Raw genomic sequence first — 8,669 nt, forward strand, 5'->3', positions numbered from 1 at the left:
GGGAGAGACCTCCCCCTCTCCTCCCTGCTCTCACAGCTCACAGGAGCTCAGCTTTGTACCCGGCCCTGCCCCTGTGCGCAGGTTGCTGGAGGGCGTCTGTTTTTTGCTCAGACAGGACGGGGTTAAAGGAGCCGCTGATTCGGGGGCTCCGGCTCACTCAGGCTGGGGGTTGGTGGATAGGGGAAGGAGGGGCACTGCGTGCGGGGCGGGACTGCGGCGGCAGAGGCGGCGTGACGCTGCGGCAGAGGCCGGAGTGACGTTGCACCAGCCTGAGACTCGCCGTGCGTACTCCCGGGGAAGTTGTCCCTGGATCCCGGGAACCTGGCAGTGGCGGCCTGCACAGGCTCCGCGGAAGAGGGGCGCGGAGAGTGACCTGTGCTCGCACACAGCCCCCCTGGTGGCGGCAGCAGCAGCCCTAGCGTCTCCCGCCCGTCTCTGGGGTCCGCGGTTCTAGCCGTGGCTCGCGCCCGTCTCTGGGGTTCGCGCTTCTAGCCGTGGCTCACGCCTGTCTCTGGGGTTCGTGCTTTTAGCCACGGCTCGCGCCCGTCTCTATGCCCCCCGGTCAAAAGGGCCATCTGAAAAAAGTGTAAAATCCAGAGAGGCAGGACAGGACCTTTTTTCTCTTTTAAATCCATATTTTCTATTCCTTCTACAATGAACACACAGTATTTAAATCAAAATTTAAAAAAAATAAAATAATAGCTTGGATTGGCTTATGCTACAGGATTCAAGATGAGTTATGCTTTTTGTTTCTAGGATTCATAAAGTAAAGCAATATTTAAAAATAACCTTTAAAGATAATGTAAAAAATACAGAATAATTTGGATTAAATATTCAGTGACCCAAAAGCAATGCTCTTTAGCATTACATTGTTAAGACTTTAATTAGAGATGAAATCTTATTTAATGAATATGACTTTTCTCTCTATCCATACATTTTTGGTATTATAAAAGAAATATATCAGAAATAAATGCATGGTGTAGAGGGAAGCGATATAAATAGGAATACAGAATACTTAAATTCTTATAGGAAAATAAACATATTTCTGTTCAGAGTTCATAAATGCTATGAGTTAAACTGCATAAAGGAATTGGAATCACCATTTTCTCAATGGGCACTTGAACTCAATATTTTATAAACATTGTCTTATTTAATTCTTATAGCAACTTTACAGGTGGATATTTTTCTTCCTACTTTATACAAGAGGAGAATGAATGTCAGAGAGGTTAATTAACCTGAGAAATGTCAATAGACTGTGAATGGCAAAACCAACAAGCAGACCTGTATCTATCTGATTCCAAGTCTTCTGATCATTTCACTATGTTTCCACATGTAACTGATTTTCTCCTTGGAACGCTGTTACAATTGGATTTTACATTCCTGAACAAGAGATATAACTTTTGTATAAATAACCCAAAGCATCACGAATTAACTATAAATTAAATATCAGTATATTGTACCAAAAATATCTGTTATTTATATGGAACCCGTTGTTAATTTGAATATAGTTGTATTTAAATTATATACGACCCCAGGCCACATCTTTTCTTAATATATTCGAATTTATGGTATTATATCCCACTATACAAGGTCTTTATTTGTGCTCTATTCAAAGGCTACACTAACAAAGATGTAACATTGGAAATTAAGAACACAAGAAACATTACAGAATTCAGGTTTTATTTCTATGCTTCTGTCAAAATTATTTTTTACATAAAATAACACCTCAGACAAAAATATGACATTAGGAAATAACATTTTTCCTCCTGCATTTCCTCTGAAACAACAAAAATGTTTGGTTTGGTTACAACATAAACTAGGAAATATAGATCTTATTTTATATTCAGAAAATAAAATGACATTGATATATCTTGTGTTACTTGTTATATACATGTAATTAAAATCACCTACTAAACATCTCTTAAATTAAATGTAAGGCCTCTGATCAGTGGGAGATAAAATCCAGTAAATAAACTAGTAAATAAACATGTTGTATGTGGTCGTAGCATTTGTAGAACCTCAACTTCAGCCTTGGCAGGTAGGATTTTGTCCCAGAACTATAGCAGCAACACAGGAAGGAGGACCTTCTTGTACCCTGGATACAGTCAAAAAGTGTTTCTTTTTGTGTTCCTGTGTTTCTCACAGCATGATCTGGTGACCACCTACACCACTATCACCTGCATTTTGGCAAAGTTCATATTAAGGAACCATACTCCAGAACTGTCACCCATACAAGTTCCTGAAAGCTGAAAGCTAAAGAGTCCTGGCCTTGATTTACCTCTGTGTTTGTTTCAAAAGCACCTGGTATTTGACAGAGATGTTTTGCTGCTGTGCTTTAAGAGATATGCAGTAGTCAACTGCCCCGAACTGGCTCTGACTTGACCACAGGAACACACCTGCACAGATGAGAACTGGAGGTGTCCAAAAGTTACCTTTGCTACATCACCATGCTCAGATCTCCACCCAAAGTGGTGGTGATGGGAGGGCTCTGCTAAACAATTTGTGCACTGTGCAAAGAAGCATGGAAGACGACTGCACATGCCCCATCTGCCCCCAGATACCCCTGGAAATCTCCACCCCTTTCCTAGAGCCCTAATGACATGTCTACTTCCTAACCCTTAAAATTCCATTACTCTCCTCCCTTCAGGGAGAAGATGTTTTTAGAGCACAAGCTCTCCCTTCTCCATTCCTTAGTCAATGCATAAAATTTCTGTTCTGCTATACTTAACCTGGTTTCATTTGATTGGCTTTTGTGACTCAGGGCAAAGGATCCATTGAGGGGCCATCTCCCATTGGGGATAAGTAATAGAACTCATAGAATCTCTGAAGCCCATAAAGCTGCAAATTTCAAAAGCTAAAAACTCCTCAGGTTATCCTCAGGTCTCTAAAAGGTATGGCTCTAAGAATACCATTCTTTCTGAAGAAGCCAAGGGGAATGTTCTGTCCATGAATGCAACAAATGATGATCAAAACTCCCAAGGAAACTTATACTTCAATGTTTTGGACTTTGAAGAAACTATATCAAATACTTAAATTCATTTTTTGTTTAGCAAACAAACAAAACAAAAACTCTTTCTTGGGACATAAAATATTTCTTATCTCAAGAAAAGTAACAAAAAAAGGCCAAGATACAGCAAATAAATCTCTATTCTAGTGTTTTTTTCCTAAATCAACTAATAACTACTCTCCTGAGATGTGCTAAGAGCCAATGTTCTTTCTGACAAACCAAATGTAAAATGAGTATGCACACTTCACAGTGATACAAGGTGGAATAATGAATTCCTGTTAACACTTGCTTCTGTATTTTTTTTATTCTCTCATAACCTGTATTTGCCTGATTTCTCCTGTATGTTTCATGCACTCTCATAGGTTAGTGCTTCTAGGTCCTCAAACTGTGGTAAGGCTGCGGATGCCACTCATGCCAAGGCATCTGTACCTTTCATTGTGTTTGATGACATAGAATTTGTCATTAAACTTTCAAAATAGTTCCCCAGGGTAATTCCCTTCATGGGAATGATTCCCTTCATGGTTTTGATGGTTTCTTGACTGAGTGAGAACATTTCAAGTTTCTATGGGTGAGGTGTGTACAAGAACCTCTCTTTAACTGACACCAAATTTCTGAGTGTGATATTAGTGGAACAAAGTTCCATTTTCTTTTCTACTACATCAAGGGTCAGCAAAGTAAAGCCTATAGGCCAAATCTGGCCAGTCACCTGCCTTTGTATATAAAGTTTCATTAGAACACAGCCACAATTATTCACTACCTATTGTGAATTTCTGCTTTCACAGGGTAATGGTAGAGTTGAGTAGTTGTGACAGCATAAAATATTCATTACCTGGCCCTTTACATGTGTTCCTTGATGTATGTCAAAGACCTACTATTTCCTCCAATCTGAAGTCTCACCACTTTCACAAGAGTGGGCAATCCACAACTGATACTGAGAAGATGGCCAAGTGCCTATTAAACTCACCAAGACCATCAAAAATCTCCTTTAAAACATTTACTTCCCCTACACAGCATTCATGGATTCAAATATTTTCTCACAGCAGCTTTGATGACTGAGTCCCATAGATGGCTAAATACATTCTCTGAGCTCCAAATGCTCATCTATGCAAGTCCAGAGGCCAAAGGCAGAGAGTAGTCCAGCCTGGAGCTCAGATGCCCAGGTAATCCCTCCATTTATCACTGACCTGGGCATGCCACACCAGGAGCCAACCCCACTGCAAGGCTCATCATCCACCCAGCCTGAGGGTGTAAAGATATTTATGCTTTACTGCCTTCTTTTTCCCCATTTAAAATTTTCCTATAGCAAGCACGGCTATTCAAGTCATCACTCTGTATTAGTCAGTTTTCTTTAGGTTATTCTGCAGTAAGAAAGAACTCCTAAATCTTAGCACTTACTAAAACAAAAATTAACTTCTTGCTTATGTTACAAAACAGCTAGGGATTGTCTCAGAGTCTGCTCCAAATGTCTTCTTTATTCTGGAATCTAGGCTGAAGGAGCAGTGTTTTCCTGGTACATGCCATCCTAGGGACAGAGGGAAAAGAGAGAGATGGCAGAGCTATGTGATAGCTCTTAACTTCTACTGATACATCTCATGTTTCTCCCATTCACATTCCACTGACCAAAACTAGTCACATGCTCAAACATGAAATACTTGTAGTGGGGAAGGATATTCTTCCATATAGAAGGTCTACTTCAAGTTCCATGACAATGCACAAGGAGGACACAGAAAATTTGGGAATAATACAATTTATGATATATTCTTGGTTTAAAAGTAGAATGTCTCTGATTTCTTTTTTTTTTTTTAACATCTTTATTGAGGTATAATTGCTTTACAATGGTGTGTTAGTTTCTGCTTTATAACAAAGTGAATCAGCTATACATATACATATGCTCCCATGTGTCTTCCCTCTTGCGTCTCCCTCCCTCCCACTCTCCCCATCCCACCCCTCCAGGCTGTCCCAAAGCCCTGAGCTAATATCCCTGTGCCTTGCGTCTGCTTCCCCCTAGCTATCTACCTTACTACGTTTGTTAGTGTGTATATGTCCATGACTCTCTCTCGCCCTGTCAAAACTCACCCTTCCCCCTCCCCATATCCTCAAGTCCGTTCTCCAGTAGGTCTGCGCCTCTATTCCTGTTCTGATTTCTTAAAGTGTCATCTCATCAGGACCAGGGACTTAATTTGGGCTCTAACATCTTTAAATGCATGAATCCAATCTGGATATCTACCTTGCTTGCCTGGTAGACAAATTGATCTTGAAACCACAACTTAAACTTTTTTCTGTCTCAATTTCAGGTGCTATAAACCCCTATTTAAAATTATAACCCTAAGTGGAACATCATGTTTTGCTTTTATATTATTTTCAAAGATTTTTATGGACTGGATAAATGGTACATTATGATGATAAAGTTAAAATCTTATTCCCATACTCACATCCACCAACCCACTCCCAGGGGAAAAGGTAAGTTAAGCAGAATTCTTTGTATCACTGATGAATTTTAAGCTAATGGCTCTTGCTCAAATCATTCTGGGAACTTCTTTTAAGCCATTTTATTAGATGCAGGTGAAAAATCAATCTCACACTGTATAGACATGGGGCATATAACTTTATAGGACTACATTTTCTTCTTTATTCCCTTTTTCCTCTTTTTGGCTTATTCATTCAAAACAATGTATTAGACAACCTCTGTATGCCTATCACTGGATAATCTCTTCCCCTCTGCTCTTTCAGGCTTCCTAAGCCTTAATGTGCTGGCCTGGACTAAGAGGGCCCAGAGAGAGAGGACTTCTGGGTAGCCTCGGTTGGGCTGCTGGGGGAAAATCTGTCAGTGAGCAGGCTGGTTGAGACTAGTTCCTTTTAACGTTGGTCGCTTTCTAACTGCATGCTGATACAAGTCACAGAAATAATCTGAAGTCGTTATCCTGCAGTGAAGTCTTCTAGGTACCACAAATATGAACTTATAATTTCAGACTATATCAACTCGGTGATAAGATGTACATTACAAGGTTGTTACATGCTTTAGGAGGATTCATTATGAGAACTTTACAATTTTTTAATCTATTTACTTTTTAAATTGGTAATGTATGCACACAACACAAAAATCAAAAGACACCAGAGAGGTTTAAAGATTGAGTCTTCAATCCTTGTTCAGCTACCCAGAAGCCCTTTGAGAAAACAACCACATTTACCATTTTCTTGTATATCCTTCCAGAGATATTCTATACACATGCATGTTTGTTTTTTATTTGAATTTCCCTTTCTTTCCTTCTTTTCTTCCAGAAAACAGTATGCATTCTGCACTTCATAGTATATCTTAGAAAGCTTTCCTTTCTACTACATGTAGAGCTGCTTTGTTTATTCTGACTGTTGAAAAGACTAGTGTTAAGTATGGAGAGTAAGACCCAAACCACCTGTGTTCAAATCCCAATTCTATCACTTATTATCTCTGAAACCTTGGGCAAATTAACTTCCATGTTCTTCAGTTTCTTCATAGTGGTGTTACAATAATTAAGTAATTTAATGTATAAACAAAGAATTTAGAACCATCTTTGGCACCCAGTAAGTGCTCAAAAAGGTTATTTATTGTCATTATTTATTATTATATATTCCTATGTATAGAAGTACCATAATTTATTTAATCAGTTCCCCCTTGATACATATTTTGGTTATTTCTAATCTTTAAATATTATATACAGTGTTCAGTGGAGATCTATATTTATGGGGCTGTTAAGGACACTGGAATTATAGGGACACACAGAGCTAAGGAATAAGAAACAAAATACTAATAATTTACATTTGTGTAGCACTCTATATCTCTAAATAATGCTTGCTTGCATTATCTCATTTGAAACTTTAGAACAGCACAGTGAGGTCATCTATTTATCTCCATCTTCACTGCAATCATCACCCTTCTAAAGTACTATCAGTACATCCCTAGTATAAAACACTGAACGTGGAACACTGTAGGTAGAAAATAAAATGTATTGAATGACTAAAAATATGAGTGAAGATGGAATAATATATATAACTAAGGGAGCAGAAATTGGTAAACTTTATTTACTAAGGTATCATGGTTGGGAGTTATTGGAGCCAGATCTCAAGTCTGCACTTTCTAATACCATCTGGTGTTCTTCCAGCACTACTTCACCACCTGTCTAATGACTAGTGTGTAGAACTACTAACAGTTGAAGATCAACACAAGAGACAGTAACACTTCCCTCTCACCCAGTTATTGTTGAAACCTATAGGATAATAATATTCTCTTCACACAATTTCCTTTCCCATGAATGAGTCTATACTTTTGTATTACAAGGACAAATCTTTTATAATTCAGAAAACTGCTTCAAGTTCAAACAACTTGATTATGTTTTCTTCAGTGTCTTTGGAAGGGAAATGCTAATATGTGATGTTATATTGAGGGAAAAACATAATAAAAAGAAACAAAGTTTATTTCAAGTTTCACATAATTAAAATAGGAAACATGATTGTCAAGGTAATTTCTGATCAGTTGGATTTGCAGAGCTTGAAACTCATATTTTTTAAAAAGGCTTACAAAACTCAAGGAAAAACAACTGTGTCTTCTGAAAGTTACTTAAGATATCAGAGGAGCTTGTGGAGTTTCCAAAACATAAACAACAGCACAATTGGAATAGCTATAATGGAACAACAGTATTGCTGATTATTTACTTCCTCATTTCCAGGTTTAAATGGGATTACTTACACCCACTCACTACCTGGCAGCTCTGCACTGATGTAAACAGAGGATTGTTAGGTGAAGTGGGAATTCTCTGTGGTTTAGCCACTCTAACAAAACATCATATTCTTCCCTTAAAAGATTTTCCTGACGTGAACTTACTCTATACTCCAGAATTTCTCAAGGTACAATCTATGGACCACCTATGTAATACTTCAAAAGGCTGAGCCCTGGTTCCTACCTCAGACCTACTGAAATCAAAATATCAGAAAGTGGAACCTGGGAATTTGGGTTTTACTTAGTAGATTGAGTGGTTGCTATCCATACAAAAATGTGACAACTGCAACTCAGTGATTTAGCCAAATTACTCCCCAAATGTTGTAAGTTATAAATGGATCCAAATTTCCAGGAAAAGATTTGAACTTCTATGCCAACTCAGCAATGTGATCCCTAAATCTCAGAAAATTACACGAAGCTGCTATTGCCTAGCAGAATTTTGTGTCTTCATTAAAACAATTTGTGGTCTAATTTTAGTTTCCAAAAGACCAGACTATAAAATCCAGAATCAGTCTTATAAAGGAAATTAGTTGGTTGCATTGTTATTGTTCTCAACAGAGGGCAAAGAGTTTATTAAGTGGAATATATAATACTAGTAGCCCTACAGAGCCAAAGTAAGAAGCAAGGTTAATATTCACAATAGATATAAGAATTATGTTGACAGATATTTAAAATATACATTAGGCAAATTCTGAATTTATTTACAAGGCAATAAAAAAAGTGAACAAGATATAATGGATCATAAAAATAAATGTGGAGACCTTCAAGATGGCAGAGGAGTAAGATGTGGAGATCACCTTCCTCTCCACAAATACATCAGAAATACATCTACATGTGGAACAACTCCTAAAGACTGCATGCTGGCAGAAGACCTCATACTTCCCAAAAGGCAAGAAACTCCCAACACGCCTG

General features: G+C 38.3%; 1 pseudogene; it reads right to left on the minus strand.

Annotated features, from left to right (window-relative positions):
- LOC112410009 (PRELI domain containing protein 3A-like) overlaps positions 1 to 4,108 on the minus strand; it is an 18,228-nt pseudogene extending 14,120 nt beyond the window's left edge.
- Positions 4,109 to 8,669: the final 4,561 nt, after the last annotated feature.

Source organism: Neophocaena asiaeorientalis, unplaced genomic scaffold (assembly GCF_003031525.2).
Source record: "Neophocaena asiaeorientalis asiaeorientalis breed wild unplaced genomic scaffold, Neophocaena_asiaeorientalis_V1.1 scaffold320, whole genome shotgun sequence".
NCBI classification, from domain to species: domain Eukaryota; kingdom Metazoa; phylum Chordata; class Mammalia; order Artiodactyla; family Phocoenidae; genus Neophocaena; species Neophocaena asiaeorientalis.